Source organism: Crocuta crocuta, unplaced genomic scaffold, assembly GCF_008692635.1.
Source record: "Crocuta crocuta isolate KB4526 unplaced genomic scaffold, BGI_CrCroc_1.0 scaffold179, whole genome shotgun sequence".
NCBI lineage: Eukaryota > Metazoa > Chordata > Mammalia > Carnivora > Hyaenidae > Crocuta > Crocuta crocuta.
Genome location: NW_027551568.1, coordinates 3,586,474 through 3,609,700, shown reverse-complemented (window position 1 = coordinate 3,609,700; position 23,227 = coordinate 3,586,474). Strand labels below are relative to the sequence as shown.

At 52.3% G+C, this 23,227-nt stretch overlaps 1 protein-coding gene and 1 long non-coding RNA gene across 4 annotated transcripts in view; one reads left to right on the top strand and one right to left on the bottom strand.

Annotated features, from left to right (window-relative positions):
* The window catches only part of SORCS2 (sortilin related VPS10 domain containing receptor 2), a 404,846-nt gene that overhangs the window by 261,644 nt on the left and 119,975 nt on the right, over positions 1-23,227 (top strand). The window lies entirely within an intron of this gene.
* Positions 2,602-7,624, bottom strand: LOC144220302 (uncharacterized). 3 transcript variants are annotated; one of them, XR_013331683.1, is made up of 8 exons: positions 7,600-7,624; positions 6,861-7,197; positions 6,402-6,517; positions 5,961-6,087; positions 5,131-5,371; positions 4,438-4,541; positions 3,605-4,191; positions 2,602-2,983 (listed from the first exon to the last, which is right to left on the bottom strand). It is a non-coding gene; the product is annotated as an uncharacterized LOC144220302 (long non-coding RNA). The 3 variants fall into 3 exon arrangements; XR_013331682.1 differs by having other exon boundaries at positions 6,870-7,197; XR_013331684.1 differs by having other exon boundaries at positions 6,879-7,197.

Genomic DNA, 23,227 nt, shown 5'->3' with positions numbered 1-23,227 from the left:
CGTGGCCTGTCACCATGACATTGACCTTGGTCCCCCGGCCGAGGTGGTGTTTCCCAGGGTTCCCAGCTGTGAGGTTCCTTTTCACCCCCCTTCCCACACTGTGCTGTCCGGCGGGAGGTCATTGGGGGGCCCCCACCTCGGGGACAGGGGAGTTGTGGCCCCTCTTCCTTGAGGGCAGAGCATCTCCGTAAATTATTTAGAATTCTCCTTCAAGGAGATTTGTGCCGTCTCCCCCATTTATTTATTTATTCTGTCGTCTATTGATGTGAGGATGGACCACGAATATTTACGTCATCCTCTGGGTTAATCTAACACTTCTGTAGCTGTTCTGTTGCTCCGCTGGCTCTTTCGGTTGGATCCGGGCCCGGGGACACACCCCTCACCATGATCCATATTTTCTCGCACGTCCTCACTTTCTGGTGTCGGAATTGCTCCGGGCTCATCGGCTACATTTCTCTGCCCGGTCCCAGAATCAGCTACTTGCCCCAAGGGTCTTGGTTCCTCTGTTAAAGACTGAGAGTCGAGACTGGGGTGGCAGGGAGCACCCTGACCTCCGCACCTGGGGAGCCCAGTCGGCTGAGCGTCCCACTCCTGATTGCGGCTCAGGTCATGATCCCAGGGGCATGGGTTCAAACCCCGCATCGGGGTCTGCGCTGAGCGTGGAGCCTGCTTGAGATCCTCTCTGTCTCTCTCTGTCTCTGTCTCTGTCTCTCTCTGCCCCTCACCCCCTCATGCTCTCTCTCTCTCTCAATTAAAAAAAAATTAAATAAATTAACAAACAAATAGGTTTACTAAAGGCTTATTTAGTAGTTAGGTCCAGGCACATAATAAGCAGGCAGGTCCTGTTAAATCACAATCATTTTTAAAAATGCGACTCACCTGCCAGAATGGTATTTGGCTCGATGCTTCACCACGATGGGGGGAGCTCCTCCATCCCCTCAGGCCCTGGAGTCATGGCCGAGCCCCACGTCAGCGCCCTCGTTTCCTCGTCCGCACTGATCTTCCTTCTCGTCACCGCCCCCGCCAGAAACCCGGCGTGGCAGAGATAGGTGCCATCGAAAGGGAGGTGACGTGATCGCATGTTGACACCATGAACAACCTGAGGGGACTGGGGGGCTCAGTCGGTTAAGCGTCCGACTTCAGCTCAGGTCATGATCTCACCACTCGTGAGTTCGAGCCCTGCGTCGGGTTCACTGCCGTCAGCTCAGAGGCTGGAGCTGCTTCACATTCTCTCTCTCTGCCCCTCCCCTGCTTCTACACTCTCTAAAATAAATAAAGAGACATTAAAAAAAGATACAATGAACAACTCAAAGTGGAAGTGGGCGCAGAATTCAGAAGATGTTGAACATCACTGTGTTTTTCTCCGGAAAAAAGAAATTCCTCTGTGTCCGTCGCTCACTGTGGCACCCTGGGGTGCCGTGGCCTACAGTCTGGGAACCATGGCAGCCTGTAGCAGCCGTGTCCCACTGCTGCATGGGGTGGGGGACATCCTGCCCGAGTGGCTGATGTCGTTCATCTGTGCCCATAGGGGTGGAAGCTGGGGGGGGTCCACCCCCAGGGGGAGGGGCCCCAGAGCACCCTCTTCTCNCGCCCCCCCCCCCCCCCCGTGCCCACGCTGTGGCCGAGGGCCCTTCGCCAGCACGTCCCCCAGGCTCCCAGGCTGTGTCCCAGCCCGGCCGGGCCGCTGTCTGCTCCCTCCCAGCTGCGTCTCCATGTGGCAACCGGGGCTCTGCCCCCAAACACGGCATCTTTCCTCGCCGCCTTGGGTGCTTCTGGAGTCTGACGGGTGGAGCCCATGGACGGACAGCGCAGAGCTTGGCTGCCGTGCAAATGCGTCAGCGGCAGGNCCCCCCTGCCCCCTCCGTGATCTGCTCCCGGATCGAGTCCCCGGCTGAGAGCAGAGCCCAGGGGCCACCACGGGAAGTGAGAGACCACTGGCAAGATCTGGGGGCGGGGGCGGGGCAAACATGGGGTCCTGGGCTCTGCCCGCTTTCTGACTGTGCGACCTTGGCCGTAGGTCCTTCTCAGCCTCAGTTGACTTCTCTGCAAAATGGGTAGAAATGTGCCCGTAGAGGTAACATAATACCCATGTCCAACCCACAGGGACTCAGGGGTGTGCCCCTGGGGGCGAGGGGTGCTGAGAGCGAGTGTGGCACGGTGGACTCTCTGCCCATCCCCCAGGTGCAGGACAGATGCCCCAGGGTGTGGATGGGGGGGCACCCCAAGTCTCTGCCTTCAGAGCCCCCCGCCCCCGGGCGGCTGCCAGGCTGGGGATCTCGTCCTGCTGAGTGTGAGGCTGGAGCGTAGAGAACTCGTGCTGTATGGTTCTGCTTCACAGAAGTATTTGTATTTCGTACTGTCCCTCCCTGCACACGTTACCCAGGTGTATGCAAGTACACATATATGACTTCTTCTCTTTTTTTTTTTAATTTTTTTAATTTTTTTATTGATTTCTAGGAGAGAGAGAGAGAGAGAGACAGCGTGAGCAGGGGAGGGTCAGAGAGAGAGGGAGTCACAGACTGAAACAGGCTCCAGGCTCCGAGCTGTCAGCACAGAGCCCGACGCGGGGCTCGAACCCAGGAACCGCGAGATCATGACCTGAGCTGAAGTCGGACGCTTAACCGACTAAGCCTCCCCGGCGCCCCTTTATATATGCGCTATTCTATCATGCATGGATGCGTGTGGGAGATGCGTGGCACCATTTGTAAGGTGCGTGTGTCCTACACGCACAAAAACATGGTGCTCCTTATTTTGTGGGGGTTTTAAAGGCTCTTCACGATCATTCTGACTTTCTCAAGCCCCCTTGGGGGACAAAGGGCTCCCCTCTGCCCCCGGGGCCATGGTGGGGGTGGGATAAGGTGATAAAGGAGGGAGAGGGTCTTGAAACCCGCCAGGCCTCCAGTAACTGCTCTGGGCCCCGGTGAATCGTCCTTTCCGAGCCCTGGATGGACGCGGCCACACTGTTTCCCGCTGATGGATGCATCTGTTAAAGACACAACGGGGGCGATCTGTTAGCAGGAAGCGAGGGGCTTCATCTCCGGGCCTGCTGGGCAGGGACAAGGCTAGCAGCCTGTGTGTGTGGCGGCAGAGGACGAGACCAGGGCCCCAGATCCAGCCCTGCCTCTAAACGCTAACGGCCTGCTCTCAAGTGTGACAAAGGTGGCCAAACGGAGTGGCTCATCCATTATTTGGGGCTGTGGTGTCCGCATAAGGGATGGCAGTCACGGATTAAAAGCAGTCTGCCTTTCGTAGGGTCCCAATGTATGGGCCCACGAGGCAGTGGCCAGTGGAGCCGGGGACGGGCAGGTGCTGAGTGTGCGTCCACAGCGTGCGCGGGAGCCCCGGACCACCTCGGGGCACCACGGGTGCGTCCTGAGACCCCAACCCTCAACACTCACTGCTAAGGTTGCCCCAGGGCCCTGCTCATCACCAGTCGATGCCCATGAGTCCCCTCCCCTGACACCTGCCTTCCTGTGCAGGCTGGGACGCACCACCAGGAAACCAGGGGGCCCTTCCTCCGTCTCCCACATTCCAATGCCCTGCGGGTCAGCCACCCCTTCCTGAGGCCCCAGGGATGTGGGGGTGGTGATGGCAAGTCAGGGACCTTGACTTGCAAAGTGGTTGCTTGGCACAGACTCCGCTCCTTCCTCCATGCCCGGCTGCACCTGCCACGCCTTGGCACCAAACCTCCCAGTCGCCGGCTTTCTTCCAGGAGGTTTTGGAAGCCGCGCTCCGGCATTCAGATATGGGCTGGGGGGTGGGGCACGGCTCAGCGATCTGAAACAAAATTCCTGGCAGGTATTATCCGGAGAGCACAATGCAGCGAGGTCATGGGCACTGTGGCCGGGCTGGCTGGGAGGAGGGGCAGGGTCCCCGCTTCCCGGCCACCCCTTTTCCATCCCGAGTCAGCCCAGAGAGATCTCCGAGGCAAGGCCGGGCACCACTCTCCATGGAAATCTGTGTCTGCAGTTTTAATGAGAATCTTGCCACGCCCTCCCCATCTCCCCGGCTGGATCATCCTATATTTATTAAAATAACGCATCTCTTATGCAGCCCCTGGCCCCAGACAGCACTTAATGCCAGGGTTTGTTCCAGAAGCTGATATAATGGCAACGAGCTTCTGCGGTACGTCCTTGTTTGGTTTTTCGGCAAATGCTCTCCTCGCGTTGCCTCTGGGTCTGGGGCTGGAGGCTGTGGACACAGAGGGGACCAGACGCAGCCCCAGTTTCAGGAGAGGCAGACAAGAGACGAGGTCTTTGCTGGCTGGACAAACCTCAAGAGATGGCCTTTAAGCTGGACTGTGAAGGAGACTTGCTTCTCCAAGGAGGAGGGGGCTGGGCAGGGATGAGGGGAAGTCATCTCCGGAGGCCAGCCTGGCAGAGGTGGGAAACTGTGTGGCAGGTCTGGGAGGAGGCTGGGCCGGGAGCCTCCACTCACCCGTGTGTTTGCTGATCGCAGCCAGGCCTGTGTGGACGGCTGGGCTCGGCCCCGAGGCAGGTGAGGACGGAGACACGGGGCTCCGTCAGTGGGTCGAGCGTGATCTGGAAGGGGAGGAGGAGGCGATGGGGAATGGACGGGGACACGCCATGAGGAAAATGGCCGGTGAGGCCAGCTGCTCAAGGCCCCGGCCCCAGGGAATGTCGCAGCATTAAACTGTGATTGAATTTCTGTGTATAACGGCGATTACCATTGGTCCTGGAAAGGGACAGATGCGTCGTGTTAACAAGACCAACGAGCTGGCTTCCTGGGACTCACCGGCCCCGGCGTGATCATGGGGTCTGCACCCCATGCAGACCCCTCCTCAACTGCGCTTGGGGAGGGAAGGTTTCTGGGCCCTCTCACTCTGCACAGGGGGGCACACCAGGCACCAGGCAGTACGCGGGCACCGGCGGGAGGGACGCGGCGGTGTGCACCGCACGTGATGACATGTCACTCAGGGTGGAAACCCCGTGATGCTCCCCACTGCCCCCAGAACCACCCTCAAGCCCCTTGCGGCCTCAGAGCCTCATCCTCCCCGCCCTACCCTCCCCCCCCCAAGCCCTCGGAGCTCAGCTCACTGCTCCACAATTGACCTTGACCTTCTCAGGGGCCAAGAGCCCTGTCCCTTCCCCTTTCTTAGCTCCTCCTCACGTGTTCTGGTCTTCAGCTGCCTCCTCCAGGCAGCCTCCTGGGCCTAACCAGCATGCAGGCCCTCCGTGCTCCTTCATGGGCCAGCATGGCGCTCCATCTCTTGATGGGACAATGAGGCTTTTCTGTGTCCTCCTCCAGCCCGTTTGCTCCCCGCCAGCAGAGCCTGAGTTGGTCTGGATCACGGTTGGTCCCGAGGGCCTGCCCTGAGTGGCCCCATACATGTCTATCTGGTGACTGCAGCCTGAATGGGCAGATGGCAGAGGGGATGGGGCATGTTCCTCACAGCTGGCAGCGAGCAGGGCGGCGGCTCCTCCATGGGGGGACACCCCGGACCACGGGGTGCACATCCGCACCTCCCTCTGAACAGCAAGTTCGCCGAAAGGTATTGCATTTTTCATAATTTTAACAGATGGGCTGAAAAAACCATACAGAACCCCTTTCAAAGATTAAAAAAATGCTTTAAATGTTTATTTATTTTTGAGGGAGAGAGAGACAGAGCATGAGCAGGGCAGGGGCAGAGAGAGAGGGAGACGCAGGCTCCAGGCTCCGAGCTGTCAGCACAGAGCCCAACGCGGGGCTTGAGCTCACGAGCTGCGAGACCACGACCTGAGTCAAAGTCGGAGGCTCAACCAGCTGAATCCCCCCAGCGCCCCTAGAAGATTTTAAAACAAGCTAGAAAGTTTTATATTCCAGAATTAAAGGTCTGCAGCACATTTGAGAGATCTCGTAAGCCATCCCCGTTTCATAAGGCTGGAAATCTTGCCAAACACCCATTTTCAGAGTTTTTCCTCCAGACTCTACATCCCTTGGGGAAGGAGGGATCTTCTCACCTATTATTATCAGAGCAGCTCTTGATCGGAAGGGACACGAAGCGTGTGTGTCGACTCCTTGTGAAAACAAGCGGAGCGGCGTACGTGTGATAACAGCCTGCCTTCAGTTCCCATTTGGAACTTGCGTCTTTCGGTAAAAGAAAAATACATAATTCATGTTCAAGTNAGATCATGACCTAAGCGAAAGTCGGACGCTTAACCGACTAAGCCACCCAGGCGCCCCGTGAGTTGTCTCTCTCAAGGCATCCACTCGAGGGCCACCCCTTGGCTGGTGAACGCCCACAGGTCACAGTGGGAAGCCCTTGGTCACTGCGGGTCTCGGTGCAGGTGGGGGGGAGGTACCAGCCTCCCTCTAGCCAGTAAGGAGGTGAAGGCAATTTGCTCCCTGTTTTTCAGAGCGAATAGAAGCGTAAGTCGAGTTCTACTAGTTACTTGTTGCACCTCATGCTCTTGCTCAGCTTCGAGGAATTTGAGGGACGAAGGAAACCTCGTGCAGAGCACCCACAGGACGTTCCGAGTTGGGGTCCCTGCCAGGCTGCAGGGCTTGTGGCCTCTTTCTGGAAACACACACGTAGGACGGATTTCGAACTGCTGTCCTGGGCCCCGAGGCCATGCACTGCACGCTCACTGCATCCCACCTGCCCCCTGGCTGTTCCCGGGAAGCTCCCGCTGCCCCGGGCTGTCTGCGCAGGGCACTCTGTCCCCGAGGCCACCACCCCAGGCCTCCCTCCATCGCCGAGCTGTCCGCAACGGCACACCCCTCCCCCAGGGCTCCTCTTTTCCCTTGCTTCCTTTTCTCCAAAGCCCCTGTCACTGTGGGAAATCATCTTACTTGTGCGTGGGCCCCATGGGGCAGCCTCTGTCCCGTGTCTTCCCGCCCCCCCTTCTCCCCACGGTGACCTTGATGACCTGCTTCACCAGCAAAGAGATGGGCTGGGATAAGGGCCCCTCCCTGGGAAGGACAGTGTGAGCTCGCGGTCTTCACAGCCAAATGCACATCTTCATGTACAGAGCAGGGAGTTCTTTGTATTCGGGTCTTTAAGAGTGAGCTGCGGGGCGCCTGGGTGGCTTAGTCGGTTGAGCGTCCGACTTTCACTTAGGCCATGATCTTGCAGTTCGTGGGTTCGGGCTCCACGTCGGGCTCTGTGCTGGCTGCCGGCTCAGAGCCTGGAGCCTGTTTCGGTCTGTGACTCCCTCTCTCTCTGACCCTCCCCTGCTCACGCTGTCTCTCTCTCTCCTAGAAATAAAAAAAAAAAAAAAAAAAGAGTGAGCTGCAGGTCTGCCCCCACCCCGTCACCCTGCAATTGCTCCTCTGTTCTGGTTTCTGACTCCACCGAATGCCAGGACAGCTGTGCTTGTCAGAGGGGAGGCAGAGAGGGACAGGGAAAGGGGAGGGAGGGGAGCCGGCCCCTCACTGAGGAAGCAGAGCGCGCCTTCTCCCCAGGGCAGGACTTTTAAAGGGCAGCCCACTTCAGCAGCAGAACCCATAGCTTCCTTCACCGAATCCGTGGGGAGAGCCACGTTGGGGGTGGCTGTCCTCGGCGATGTGCCGAGCAAATCCTAAAAGGCGTCATGTCTGCTGGCTCATCTCATCTGAACATCACCCCCTTCTCCAGGGGAGAAACCGCCACCTACTGACCTGAGTAGGGCCTCCTGCCTTGCCCATTCCAGAAGCTTCAGGCTCTGTGGCCTGACCTTCCAAGCGAAGGTGGCGGTGACACAGAAGATGAGGGTTCTCCGTTGTGACATCACACACTAAAGGGGCCGGGGCTGGTGGTAGGAGACCAGAGCAGGGGTGACCCTGGGAGAGGGGGACCCAGGGAGAGGGCGACCCTGGGGAAGGGCAATGGCCCCTAGACTTGGCCACAGTCACCCTCTTGTGAAATGCAGTGTCTGTGAGAAGATCTTCATGCAACTTTCCCCACAAATTCTAGTGGCTCAGTCTATAGAGACAGCATGTGAACACATACATAATTTCAAGTTTCCTAAAAGCCACACTCAAAAAATATACATGTATATATTTAAGTGTTTATTTATTTTTGAGAGAGAGAGACTGAGCACACACATGAGCCGGGGAGGAATGGGGAGAGCAGAGGATCTGAAGTGGGCTCTGCAGTGACTGCAATGAGCCCAATGCGGGGCTGGACCTCCCGAGCTGCGAGATCATGACCTGAGCTGAAGTTGGGAGCTTAACTGACTGAGCCCCCCAGGCGCCCCTCTGCAGTATATTTTTTAAAATGCAATATTATGTTGTGGGGGAGGAAACATTTTCCTCTATCCTTCAGTTTCCTTCAGCTGCTCTAAGAATTATATTGACCTGAGACAGATGAACAGAAGAAAATCAAATACTTCATACATTCGGGAACCTCACACGCATGCGAGGCTCTGAGACAGAAAGGTAAAATACGATATGTGTAGCCCTGAGCTAAGGAAGGGGATGGGGGCCTGCGGCTGCAAAGGGGACGACGACGATTCACAGGGCGGTAAGGGGCGGGTGTCTGGTCGTTTGATGTTCGCCCTGCCATACAGATGGTCCCTCAGATATATTTATCTCTGTAATAACTCTCATTCTGGGAAGGATCCTCAGTTCAGAGTCTTCTAGGTAGTTAAGGGAGGGGCAAAAAGTTTCTCTTGAGCCAATAGGGTCTCGATTGTCTTCAGCTCAAAATAGTCCACGTGCTAAAGTGGCATGTTTTGGGGAGACCTCCTCTGAACCCCTTCCGCTGAGCCTTTGAAACTTTGAAGACGTTTTCATGGTCCAGAAGCTGAGTTGGTAGATTGGTGCCTACCTGTTAACCAGCCTCGGTCCTGAGAATAGATCGGGTCAGTTAAGTTGGTGTGACCAATCTCAGGCAGTGGTCTCGCAGGTGGGCCCCCAAAGTGAGGCCTATTCTGTACAAGCGATCAGGTCGTTAATAAGAGGTGTTTCCATGGAAACCAAAGGAAAACACAGGTGAATGGAGCGAGTTCCAAACCCCGTGTCTTGAGTGCTGACAGTGGGATTCTGGACGCCAGGTTCAAGGCGTCCCCAGATGGAGAGAGGGGAGGCAGCGGCCATCTGGCAGGTTTTCATGGTTTGTGGTTCGAATGTTCCTGGTGGTCTTTCTGACCACCATGCATGAAGCTTCAGCACCATGCATGAAGCTTGTCTCAACACAGCTGTTCACATCGGGCCACCTCCCCGCAGTTTGCGGGGCCTCGGGGAAGAGGGCAGTTGTCATGATTCCAAGTCGAATGGATGGGGGAGAATTGGAAATGTTAGTTTGGAGGGTCAGAGGCAGTCATCTGAGGAGATCAGAAGAATTCCGGATTGAGTCCAGTGAATAGGCAAATAGCAGACTCACCCAGGCCATTCCTCAGAACGAGGTCCTCTGGTATCCAAAACGGTATGTTATGGAGACGTAATTTTTCTCTCCAAAAACCACCCTCATGTCCACCAATGACAGCCAAATGGAGATGAATTTGTTTGCAGAGGAATCCTGATTTCAACAAACCTGGCCGGATGGTTTGCCGAAGGGCAGAAAGAACAGTGATCAACCACACAGGCTCTTTTTAAATCTGCTTTGCTGGAACCGTTCATAAGGAACCTTGAGGTTGAACCCTGAACGGCTTCTCCAGAGGAAACCAAATTGTGACCTCGCACCAAGGGTACTTTTGGGATTAAAGCTCATCGACTTAATTAAAGTAATTCCCATCTTAGCCCGTCCTGGGCACGCATGAAATCGCTTTCCAAAGATTCCTTTTCTACAAGACTTCTACAGCTTTTTCGCATTCAGACTTGGTCCGGTCTCTTCCCTTCTTAAATAACCAGATTCGCTCTAGGACAGAATTACTTTACTTTTCCTCAGGCACAGCAAAGTGCATTTTTATTCCTCCTTCTTCTTCCTACCAGAAACACACATCTCATTCTCTGCATACGGAGACTTTGCCCTTTCGATTTCTGGTGGTTTAGATTCTTCTTTAGCAGTTAATGTTTCTCTATTTTCTCTTATCCGGAATCAATCTGGAGAGTCAGTAAATTGAACTTATCACTTAACAGTAAAATGTGAAGTTTCAGGTGACCAAAAAGATTGGGGGAAACTTTGAGAAATTTGCCTAAAGATCTTTTTAAAATGTTATTTATCTGTTCGACATACTTGTACTTAACAGTTGTGTTTTGATCACTCGTGAAAATTTTACAAAGCGTTAAAGAGCTAACCAGGATCCTTCAGTTGTCTCTCTTGCTGAGAAGTCCTATAACAAGAGATGACAACAGCTTATCTTACTTTGAGTAAAGCTGACTAGCATAAAAGGATCGTATTTAACGCCAAGGACTCCAAAGGCGTGCCTGTTTCATTCCACCAACACACTCCAAGTAGCTTTTATTTACTAAAGATTAATCCTAGATCACATGTACTTGCAGAACATTTGGGTTCATTTTTTATGATTTCTGAGAGTTTTAGAACAGCCAAGGCTTACAAGATGGTGTCTCAAGCCAACTCTGTTGAGTTCTTTTACAAATTAATTTTGGAAGTGCCATCCAGAAGTAGGAAATGATCCCACACCCGCAACACATGGGTGTAGACATACTCGAACAGGTGCCGAGATCTTGTGCTTTCTAATGTATGTGCAGAAGTTGTGTTCATGTGCCCAATAGCCAGACTTCCTCTTTCCCTCTGTCTCTGCCTGTCTCTCTTTTCTGATGAGAAATCTCTCCCTAAAGTTTGTTTTTCGTTCTTTTAATGTTTTTTTTTTCTTTAGAGAGAGAGAATGAGAGAGAGAAACAGAGCATGAGCAGGGGAGGGGCAGAGAGAGGGGGAGACAGAGATTCCAAAGCAGGCTCGAGGCTCCGAGCTGACAGCACAGAGCCCGACATGGGGCTCGAACTCCCCAACCATGAGATCATGACCTGAACTGAAGTTGGACAATTAACTGACTGAACCGCCCGGGGGCCCCCATAAAGTTTGTCTTTCAAAGACTAGCTCTTAGGTCCTAGAGAAGATGTGGGTAGAAAGTCCCCGTCACAAAGGCACAGAGAAAGTAGCTAAGTACCTCCAAGAACGACTTTGTATTCCTAAGGACAATACCTTTAACTCTTTTGAGATAAGGAGGGAAGGTTTGGGAATTGATAAAAAGGACAGGTTAAAGGTCTTTGAATTATATCTGAGGCGGTATTTCTAGTTTTGCCAAGATTTGTAAGATAGAGAACAGATGCCTTCAATCCCTTAAGGAATCCTTTATGTTACAAACTTAAAGGGCATTGTGGGTTGATCTCCCCATCCAATTATCTTCAATTTGCTTCGTTTCCTTCTGGGTACATAGCTCTAATTTTAACTTAGGGGAGGAAGCCTTAAAAAAATTCCTATCAGGTTCTGAATATCAGCTTCTAATCTAACTTTTAACTACAGAGCTACTTAAAAAAATATATTGTAAATAGCCTGCCCGTTTTCAGCTGGGACAAACAGTAAATATTCTGGCAGCGTTAAATAACCCCTCCTTCCCCGCTGGGCATAGGACAGGTCCCCAAGGAGGGACCTTCCCAGGGATGGCACCTTCCTAAGATCCAGAGTCATTGCCAAAGGTAGCCAAAAGAAAGAGCCAACAAGCTGCGTGCCCAAGGTAGGCAGAGACCAAGCCAGGTTCTCAGGATGCCCAGGGAGACCGTCAAGAAGCCAATAGCCGACCCTGGGAGAGGAAGGATCCGTAACCGGTGGGTCTGGATTTGGAAAACAAGAGGCATCGTGAAATTTTGTTTTCCTCTTCTGTCGGCTCCTGGGCTTCGTCTGGTCATGTGTAACAGGACCTAGGAGACATTCCCATCGTGCATTTCCTCTAGGGGGAGGAGGACGAGCTTTCTCGTTCTCCTCTAAATTTGGTAGAACCTCCTGAAAAGATGTGCTGCTGTCCAGGGGAAATGTACTCCCTCGGTGGGAATGTGGGATGTATCTGCAAAGGTTATCGCGTGGCAAGGCCAGAAGCTAGGGGGAGCCTGATGACGGAGCCCACACTGAGCCCTACTGCCTGGCCCCGTGCTTCTACTGAGCCACCTCCTGGCTTTCAGCATGTACAGGAGTGACCCATGTGGACTAGGCCCGGAGGCTAGGCTGCAGAGCAATCTGTAAATCTTGTAAGAAAAAAGAAGAAAAAAAAAAAAAAAAGGAAACCTAAACAGGCCTATGGGGCCAGCTGTGGGTAGGGAATTTATGTTAAATTTCATTTTTGTTCAAAGTCTAATTTCTGTTCTTTCATCAGGTTAAGGGAGCCCCTCAGGGTAGTCATTATGTTTCCTTGGGTCTTCTTTTTAATTTGGTCTCTCCACAGGTGCCAATAAATGGCTTAAGATGAGCCCTCTCTAATCTTTTTTTCTTCTCTCAAAGATAGCCAATTCAGAGCGTCTGTCATCTGGCCATTGATGACTGGGATCTGTCAATAGTGACTCAAATCAATAAGCCTTTTCATGGAACGACCTGGAAGTAACCTTCCAGGCTTGGAATATATCTTTACCATGGATGCACGTGGCGTCCGTGGAGTGGGTGCGGATGATGTAGCCCCCATGATCCAGAAAGCTCCTTCCCAAAATCAGTCTTAGAAAGCAAAAGACTTTGTTGCACAGGTGATGAGGCATCTCTAGTCTCCGATGACAATGTGATGCCTCCAGTCACGGACCTGCTAATCTGTGGCACAGGGCAGGTGCTCCTGGGATCGGATTTTTTCCAGCACTGACAGTGAAAGTTAAAGACAACAACGGCTTTTTATGGAGCAGGTCTCTTAGGACAAACTGCCCTGAGGGCTGGCGCTGTCAGACAAAGGCTGGCAGCCCTACTGTCTGTTTGGGCTGCCCAGCAGATGCATGCCAGTCCATGTCCTCTGGCTCACAGATCAGAGACAGTATTCTCACTGGCCAAGAAGCTGAGCTCTCAAGACATAGAACAACACAGCAGACAGAAATAACGGCCATTTCTGGGAGGAAAAAGATAGATAAGAACTGTGAGTACTCAGGCCAAATACCAACCAGAGTCACTAAGCCCAAGGAGCTAGTTCCACCAATGTTTTCTGCTACTCTAAATTTCAAAAAGGATGAAAAGGACCCTCCCCGCTCATCTTTCNGAGATCATGACCTAAGCGAAAGTCGGACGCTTAACCGACTAAGCCACCCAGGCGCCCCTCATCTTTCTCTGGACTCTGTAAGTAGAGATCTAGGAGTCTGCTGTCAAAGTTCTTACCTTGACCAGCTGTCGGAGGTCCAGGATATCTCTGCTGCCATAAACTCCAGGGTGAGCGGTACCCAGCGTGCCAGGTCTCCTGGCTGGCTGCAGGGGAGGAAAAAATTTGTTCGACCCTTCAGAGGTTCTTCCATCTGGTCTAAGAATTAAATCAACACGAGACAGATTAACAGAAGAAAATCAAATTTAATTTTATACACTCGGGAACCCCACACACATGCGAGGCTCCAAGACAGAAAGTAAAATGAAATGTCCGTGCCACCCTGAGCTAAGAAATGGGATGGGGGCCTGGGGCTGCAAAGGGGTGGAGGGCATTCACACGGCGGTAAGGGGCAAGTGTCTTGTTATTTGATGTTTGCTCTGCCACACAGACAGATCTCTCAGATATATTTATCTCTGTAATAACTCTTATTCTGGGAAAGAGCCTCAATTTAGATTCTTCTAGGTAGGTAAGGGAGGGGCAAAAAGTTTCTCTTGCGCCCACAGGGTCTCGATTGCCTTCAGCTCAAAATAGCCCATGTGCTAAAGTAGAACATTCTGGGGAGACTTACTCTGAATCCCTTCGATGTCGACAAATAATTGAAGTAAAATTACCAGTGAGTCCTTGAGTGTACTCTATTCTCATACTGAATCTCTGAAATCCAGTTTATATTTTGGTCTCACAGGACATCTCCATTTTTAAGCCACCAAAATGTCTTTGGGAGTATTTGATCGATGTTTAGAGTGCATAAAATGGACGGTAGGAGAAGTGGGCGACCCCCACGCCCAACTTGTTCCAAAGATACTCAAGTTTTCCAATATGCAAATCAACTAGTCTTTACAATTAAAGTGAACTCAATTATAACTCAGCTAGCCACCATCAGATTGGACAGCGTGCTTCTCACTCCTCGGACATCCAAGGCCTTAGAATTAACCCGTGTGTTTACACACTGTAATTGGGAAGGTGAATCCATGCTCCTCTTGTTTTTCCTTTTCTAAGTGGAATCAAGCAGGAGTCCATGTTGGACCAGTGAGGTGTTCACAGTGGGCATGAGGAACGTAAATTATCTGATGTTTTCTGTTTCTGTCCAGTAATTTGACAAATGAATGATCTGAGTTCATAATTAAGAAATTAGTTTTTTGAAAAGCTCCATTGGTTCGTGAATTGATGAAGTTAAGACTGTCACATTTCTGGGGGGGAGGGTGTGAGGGTCACATCTCAACGAAGAAACATGACTTTAATGACTGATGCCCAGCTGTGTGTCAGGAGGTGGCAAGTTGAAAGGACACAGGTGAACTCCAGCACCAGAATATTCTCCCTAGAAAGCAGTATTGATGGCGTCAGAGAGCTCCGCACCAGTGGCATCCCTCTTCTGCCCAAAGCCACCCACTCGGCCAAAATGCTGTCATAGCAAAGAGAAACCTTGTTTCCTGGCCGCATGGGTGGTGGGGAGGATTTGGTAGCCTACATACAATAATAAGCCAGTAGGGATGTATTAGTGAGTAATTTCATTCTAAAAATATGAGCTTACTTTCAGTAATCATTTTTTAAAGACTTTTTTAAAAGACAAGTTGATTCCATCAACTAATATTAGCATCCCCTTGGATTTAGCAAAAAAAAAAAAAAAAAGCAGTAGGGAAGGGCCAATCAGATAAGAACAGCCATTGAGCACCTACTGGGTGCTGAGCTGTATGTAAACGAGGAGGGAGTGTGCTCAGCCTTGTGTGTATCTTACGACAGAGGTGACATTACTGCTGGACGTTGAGGAATGAAGAAGAGTTGGCTGGAAAAAGATTTGAAGAACTTATATTGAAAGAGCTGTTATTTGGGAAGCAGCAACAGAGGACACATTCATAAGGCGTGGAGGTGGAGGGCGGAGAGAAGGACCAGGATCTGGAAAATGGAGCGACTGTCAGAAAGGAAGGTCCCAGGGGCGCCTGGGTGGCTTAGTCGGTTAAGCGTCCGACTTTCGCTTAGGTCATGATCTCGCGGTTCGTGGGCTCGAGCCCTGTGTCGGGCTCTGTGCTGACTGCCAGCTCGGAGCCTGGAGCCTGTTTCAGTCTGTGACTCCCTCTCTCTCTGACCCTCCCCTGCTCACGCTGTCTCTCTCTCTCTCTCCTAGAAATAAATAAAAAATATTTAAAAAAGAAAAAAGAAAAAAGAAAGAAAGGAAGGTCCCAGAACATGAAGGCAAAGTGTTGAGACTGTCATGAAGAGCTAGAGGCTGCAGAGTCAAGAGACGCCACCTTACAATTTCTGGCATTAGCTTTCTGGTGGGCAGACAAGCTAAGGGCTAAAGTACTAAAGTACTCTGAAAAGTACTATGATCCGAAGTATTTTTCAGAGTTTTTCTACTCAACTGCCAGCCGCTCATGTCTGCCCTTGTGAATTACAACCAAATGATCCATCCCGGTTCCTTCCAGTTCATTTGTCCTGCTAAGCCTGATCCCGTTGATGAGTTTTCTTAATTTTGATGATATGCTCGAGGGAGTAGTTCGTTCCTGTACATCTGGCGTGTGGCTAAATGCAAACAGAGCTGACAATAAGTGCTGGGCACCTCAGAAGCCACCTGGGCTCCAGCTCCGTGACTGATGACTTTGGTCAAGACATGTAAGCTCCCTGGGACTCAGTTTCCCCATCTATAAAACAGAACAGGTAGAGTATCTGGTCTCCAGGCTTTCCCCATCCTGGAATCCTACTCAAAGTTAGACTTTCTGTGAAATGTCGGTGATTTAACCCTGATGAGCCCACCTCACCCCTAAGTTAACTCCTTGCTGATTCTGAAGTCTGGCTGTGGGCAGATGTCAGGGCTCTTTGAGACTGACTGTTCCATCCATACACATCTCTGTATCTCTCCCATGTTGAAATGAGTGAATGAATGAATGAATAAATGACTCAATGGTTGTGATTTAAGTTCTTACAGAGCCTGAACCTGTCCACATGTCCCTTCCAGCTGCCCTTAATGCAAACCCACCAGCACCCCGGGGTGCCCCAGGATCCCAGACTGTGTCACATGTGTTTGTGGCCCCTCAGTGAGGAGCTCCCCTCTGTCCTTTACTGTTTCCATCCACGAGCGGTGATGCATGGGGGGTTTTTATCATTTACTTGTATTATGAGTTTTAAAAAATTTATAATAGTGGCCAGACACCAAGTACACAGAAAATCCCATGCACGTAGCTAGGTCACCTCCACACCTCCATGCACACTGTATGTCATTTCACGACGTTCTCATAACGTCTGGAAGTGGGCATTTGTAGCCCCATGGGGTAGCTGGGGAAGCAGAGACCCAGAGAACCTATTTTGCCCACATAACTGAGCTGTGGAGGAGCCGAAATTAGAACACTGACCTTGACTATTTTGGGCTCCCCAGACTGCCCTCTTGGACACCACCCTTAGGATGGCCTCAAGTATTCCCCAGGCCCCGGGGCCAGTAAGACACGGCCCATGCTTCTCCACACGCCTTCTACGTCATGTTGGATCTCAACAGAATGCACTTTTTTGGGAAAGTTTATTTACTTACTTATTTTGAGAGAGAGAGAGAGAGTGTTTGTGTGTGTGCAAACTCACGTGTGCATGCTGGGGGAGGGGCAGAGAGAGAATCCCAAGCAGGCTCTGCTCTGTCAGTGCGTGGCTCCAGCTCACAAACCATGAGATCATGACCTGAGCCGAAATCGAGAGTCGGATGCTTAACTGCCTGATCCACCGAGGCGCCCCTCAGTAGAATGCACTTGGATGAGCACTTGCTCTGCCCTGGGCTTGTGCGAAGCACTGAGTATGCAGAGGTGAATGGGGCCTCTCTTGGGGAGCTCACCTTCTAAGGGAGGAGAGAAACCGATGGATGTCTGGGATTCCCAGAACTCAGAGACACAAAGTGCCAGAAGATTGTAGATAAGGATCTCTTCTACCTTTAAGGATCCAGGAGGGCTTCCTGGAAGTGAAGGCAGCTGTGTTCATTGTTAAGAGCTAAGGGTGATTTGTTCATGGAAGGTCAGAGTGGCATGATTCCAGACAGAGCGGAGAGGGTGAGCAGAGGCAAGGAGGAGGGAACATGCAATGAGAAGTGTGTGCTTACGAAGGTCTGTAAACGGGTGTTTCGTTAAACCAGTTCACCTGGCTGGCTGTGCACTCAAAACCCAGGCTGATGCAAAGCCTTCCAATTCATGGCACATTAACTTGTCATTGTCTACACAAATAGACAAGCAATGCTTTTTTTAGCTGGTAGAAATTGCTTTGCATTTTAACCTACTTCTTTACAAAATTATTTCTTGATGTTTGAAATTTTTCCCCTAGGAAGTCTCAGGGAGGAACTGACAGTCTTTACCGTCTACCTGTTTAGGAGCTATCTGGGGCAACAGCAGATGCTTCCACGTAGCAGTGGGGCTCGGGGAGGTGTGGGAAGAGGTAGAACATGTCAGGAGCAAGGAGCCAAGCATGCCAAGGGTAGAAATCCTGGATCCGGAGCAGGAAGAACTTCCTGAGTCGCGCAGAGTTAGGATGCACGGGCCAGAATGCTGCTCTCGATTTTGGGAGGTGCGGAACCATGGGAGACTCTTCCCAAATTACAGTAATAACTGGATTCTGGGTTGTACCCAAGTATATCCAGCTAGAAAAGGTGGACCTGAGACTCGAACCCAGATCCGTCTAACACGAAAGCCTTTTGGCTTTCATGTATACTTAACTCCAAAAAAAAAAGTTACAAGAGGAATTTTATAAATATTTCTTTTTTTGAGAGAGAGATGGAGAGCAGGGGAGGAGGAGAGAGAAGGAGACAGAGAATCCTAAGCAGGCTCTGCACTGTCACCACGGACCCACGAACCGTGTGATCATGACCTGAGCTGAAACCAAGAGTCGGACGCTTAACTGACTGCCCCAAGAAGAATTTTTTACAGGAAAAAGGAAAAATACGTTTAGCAAACAGCATACTGAAAAATAGCAAATTCTAATACAAATTTTAATAAGCATATGAAAAGATGATCAACCCCTTTCTTAACGAAAAGCAAGCCAAACAGCAAGATACCTCTTTTACTTCCTACGTTGGCCAAAAACTGAGATAGCAACGATAATCCAGTTTGACAAGGGTCTGAAGAAATAGAAATTCTGACAGTGTGTGCCGCTATTCACCTGACGGCTTGGAACAAGTCAGGGCCCTTTCATTTTATTTTTTTTATTTTTTTTTATTTCTGAGAGAGAGAGAGACAGCGTGAGCAGGGGAGGGTTAGAGAGGGAGGGAGACACAGAATCTGAAACAGACTCCAGGCTCTGAGCTGTCAGCACAGAGCCCGACGCGGGGCTCGAACCCACCAACCGTGAGATCATGACCTGAGCCGAAGTCGGACGCTTAACCGACGGAGCCACCCAGGCGCCCCAAGTCAGGGCCCTTTCAGTGAAAGACTATAGCAGACCCTGCCCTAAAGAAACAAGACATCTGTCATCTTCTTGGCTGGCGTGACAGCTGGGGCAGGACCAGTTTTGCCTGGTAGTCGCTGGGCCTGGTCATCTGTGGACCCCCGACCCCGCGCAGACCAGGACAGGGGCTGCCCTGAGCGCTGTCCGTGGTGCTGACCCGGCTGAGCCTCTCTGGCCTCTCGGTGGGTGCCCCCGGGAGCCCCAACCCAGCCCTCCTCTGCCCACTGTGGACTCCTGCTCCCAGATACTTACCCGGAACCTGAGTCCTGGATTCCACCTCTTCAGGAATGCTTGCGAGCCAGACAGCCCGAACACGGAAAACCAGTGCTACCTATAAATTTGCCATCTAGAGATGGTCTCTTGTGATGTCCGATGTATTGCCTTCTTGTCGTTTTTCTATGAATTTTTATGATATAGTTGAGGCACTTTTATACTCTCAATGTGCACCGCTGAAGTGTTCTCCCACATTATTAAGAATGCCTTGTGAGCATCGTTTTGATGGCTTCAAATCCGTCTGTGTTTTGGTTAATGATAATGTAGCCATTTTTGTAGTTAGCTACCATTTATTGGGGACGTATATGCTCGTGGCATGATATGAAGGTATTTCAGACATTCTTCTCAAATGCGAAAGGGCTTTGAGATGGGGGTGTTATTATCTCCAACTTTGCGGATGTTGAAACTGAAGTTCAGAGAGGCTAAGTAAATTGGCCAAGATCACACAGCTCAGTAAGGGGCAGAGATGGTTTCAAATGCATGGATGTCTGATGATGAAGGCCATGATCTTGCCATTGCACCACATGGCCCCTTGCCGCTTTTATCCATAATGTTGAAATAAACCATGTGTCTTTCACAGTTTACGTATCCATCACCAGAGAGTTGGACATCTAGGTGGATTTTAGCAGCCATTGTCAGATAGAAGGTTGTTAAAGATGAAAGGATCACAGAAGCCTGAGATGGGGATACCCTGAGGCAGTGATGCCTTCCGGCCCCCCTCCATGGAGATGCGTCATCCAGCAGGAGAGCACGCAGCCCCTACTTCAATCCCCCCGTGGACTGAAAACCCACTACCTGGGCCAGGAAGTTCTATTAACAACAATAGCCATGGTTTTAGCCACAAAGCAGTGAGTGGCCCAGCTGATCACTGCCACCTTCATCCCACTTCACCGCTCCCCCCCCATCCCCGCTGATGACAGGTCTCCATCCACTCTGGGCTCATTGTTGAGCGTGGATGAGCTGTGGCTTCAGGACCTGTCACACAGAAGGTGCTCGATAGACATTTGTTGACATGAAGATGATTGCCTGCAGGTTTCCGGGGACCTTGGCAAACTTCCCAATTCCAGCAATTGCCCACAGATGGGCTTTGAGTGCAGCTTCCTGTGCGGGGAGGTGCAGGGGCTGCAAAGGGGGCCAGCACACCTGCCCCTCGTCATTTGGACCCCAACTTAGGAGCTTTCTTGTATTCAGTCTTCCTTTTCCCATGACCTGAGGGGCGCCTCCAGAGAGCGTGGAGAGAGGACAGGCATCAAGGTGGCTTGCTCTGGATGTGACCCTGAGGGTCACCCATCCCACGCCCCTCCATTCTCTGAGAGTCAGTCTGCCCAAGTCACCTGGCCACGTAATGACGAAGTGGGGCTGCCGCCCAGGCCGCATCCCCAGCTCAGGTCTCTGCGCCCAGAAGTTCCAGTGTGGTTGATGACACTCAGTGTCACCACAGCACAGAGAGCCCGGGCTCCGGGGCTGAGGGCTTGGTTCTGCCTCTGCTGGGCTGTGTCTCAAGTGCAGCCCTTCCCCCTCACCGTCTTAGTTTCTTCATCTGGAAAATAGGATTCGGAAGACCTGCTCCAGAGGGCAGACGCTCAAGGCTGAGAGTGTCTGCGGATTCTGACCTGGGAACGTTTTGTGTTACAGCAGCGTCTCTGCCTTCAGCCCACGTGCTGCCTCCGAACATTGTGTCCGTCATGTAGTCGGTGCTCCATAAATGCCCGTTGAATCAACCGTTGTTAACAGTAAGCAGTAAGTGTCACTGATAAGGTAGAAAGGGAATTCCTGGATGTCAGTGCCAAGAGAATGGGGCAGGAATGAGACTGCCAAGGGTGTCCGGTCCAGGCTCGTTGGGGGCACAGATAAATGGAGACTTGGGGACCATGGAGGCGCGGTCCCCGGTCGCTGTAGCTGTGTCTGTGTCCAGCAGGGCTCATACTTTGGGAGCTGAGAGAGTGCATGGAGAAAAAGGGGCTTCCATGCATAGCGGGCTGGAGGAGGTACCTAATGGGCAGTTGGTCCTAGAAAGGAGCTCAGGTGATCTCTGATGCCTCTGCTCATCTTACAGGAGACAAAACAGATCTGGAGATCATAAGGGACCTGCCCGAGGTTGTGCAGAGACAGACGTGGGGACAGTTCAGTGTTCTTCTGTGTGACAGGTCGGTCCCCCTGCCCCTCCCGCGCCACAGAATGTGGCCGCCCCCAGGGTAGATACAAAAGGCGCCAAGGCGGTCATGCCCCCGCCTCCGCTGCCCAGCCTCAGGCTCGGCTACGGGGAGCAAATCTGAGTCTGGGTAGGTTTGCAGGCAGGGTACCAAGAGCATCATGATTCTGCTGCCACGACAGACCGTGTGCGATTTCCAGCGTGGGATAAATGCTGCCATTACCCAGTTGAACTGAGAAAGTCGATGTCATTAGCCTAATTACGTGGGCTCTGTTTGTAGACTCGGATGCTAGGCGCCAGGGGGTGTCAAAATAAGGACAGCACGTTGCAAAACATGCAGGGAGGTGGCTGTAAATACCCTGTTGTGAATCCTGGTGCCAGAGCCTTGCTCAGCGTGCCCACAGCGACGGGGAGGGGCCTGATAAGCCACAGGCCCTCGGATTGCTTTGTGAGTGAATGAGAAGGACAGAGGGACGGAGGAAAGGCAAGATCTGAGACAATCGTATAAAACTGAAGCATGTGACGTTCTCTTTGGGCTGTGTTTTCTTCAGCAGGAAGCGGACATCGTGGGTGTGAAGGCTCTTACATCTCCCCCCCCTTGAAACGCCGCCTGAAGTGCGGGCTGGGGCTCCCTTGGGGAAAATGACACTTGGCTGAATTGTCACCCGTCATGTGGTCTGGATTTCTGCCCGGCACCTCAAAGCCACCAGACTTCTTAAGGGAGGGTCCGGGCCAGCGCGGGCCCAGAAACGTCAGCCTGGCCCCCATCTCTGGCTCCCGGAGACAAAGGGGGCTCCCCTCTGCTTGGAGCAGCTGTGCCTTTCTCCTGCCTCCCGTCACGGCTGTCCCGGGGCTGCTGACCCCCCGAGCCAACAGCAGGAATGTCAGACTGGGTCCTTCGTGTCCCCCTCCTCCAGGTATTATAGACACGCGATGCGGGCATCACGTCACTACTTTCTTATCCGAGGTCTCGGTGCCCACGGGCGAGCCGCTGCGTGCTCGGTGTTTGTAATCACACTTGCTGTGGTCGTTCGCCTCCTGTGCGCCTGTCCCTCTCTTCCTGAGTGACCGCGATTCTTCACGCAGTTGGCCGGGATACATCCTCAAATGCTGGTCCTCTGCACGAGTGCGAGGGTAACACGATGAAAGCTTCTGTGGCAGAAATGGGGATAAAGTCTGGTTTTACTGGCCGGGGGGTATTGCTCTTGCATTCTAGAATTATTATTATTTTTTTAATGTTTATTTATTTTTCAGAGGGGGAGAGAGCAGGGGAGGGGCGGGGGGGGGGCGAGGACAGAGGAGCCGAAGTGGACTCTGTGCCGACAGCTGCAAGCCCGACGCGGGGCCCGAACTCACAAAGGGTGAGATCTTGACCTGAGCTGAAGTCGGACGCTCAGTGGATGGGCCACCCGGGTGCTCCGGGATTATTTTTTGTCTCCGCCACGGCTGGATCACACCCTGACCGTACTGAGAATTTCTGAGTCACCCTCTTTCCTCTGAAACATCGGGACGAGGTGCCCTGTGTGCCCGAGCCTTCCGTCAATCCAGCCGTTCATTCATTCTGCCTGATGGTCTCTCTGCTCGTGGGTAAACGTGCACCGGGGGCCGGCGTGCCCTCAGGGACTCTGCGACGTGCCGGGTGCTCGTGTGCTTGTTTCGTTCTGCGCCGCTGACCATCGCTCTGTCACACTTGCACCTCCTCCTCCAGGACGCCTACCAGTTCTGAGACTAGATCCCTGTGCTCTCATCTCCGAGGCCACTTTTTTTCTCCCCTTCTGTTAATTCTATGTATTTGTGCTCTTGTGCTACCTGCTGAGAAAGCTCCGGAAGGATTTCTGCTGCGTCCCTGATTTTCTCCTCTGTGCGTAAGCCCTGCCTTTCACGTCTCTTTCCCTCCGGATGCCGTGTCCGCTCACGTCCTCCGAGGGTGGCGCCGGCCGCAGGTTCAGGGCTGAGTCCTTTGCAGAGAGAGCGCCTTTCCCTGAGTCGTCCGGTGAGCGTCCTTCCGGCCCCGATGCCGCGCCCCTTCGCAGGCCCCGCGCTGCTGCTTTCTTCTGTTTCTCTGTTCACGCATCTTTGACAGAGAAGCCGACGCGGTGCGGGTCCTCACAGCCGCGTCGCTGTCCGCGAGGCCCCGGCAGGTGCTCTTCGCATTTGGTGCCCTGTCACGTGGTGTCGGTCAGAACTTCTCCTTGACGAGCCCTCCTCCCTCCCCACCCCGGTCTTAGAGAAGTCAGGAGAATCACACACCCAG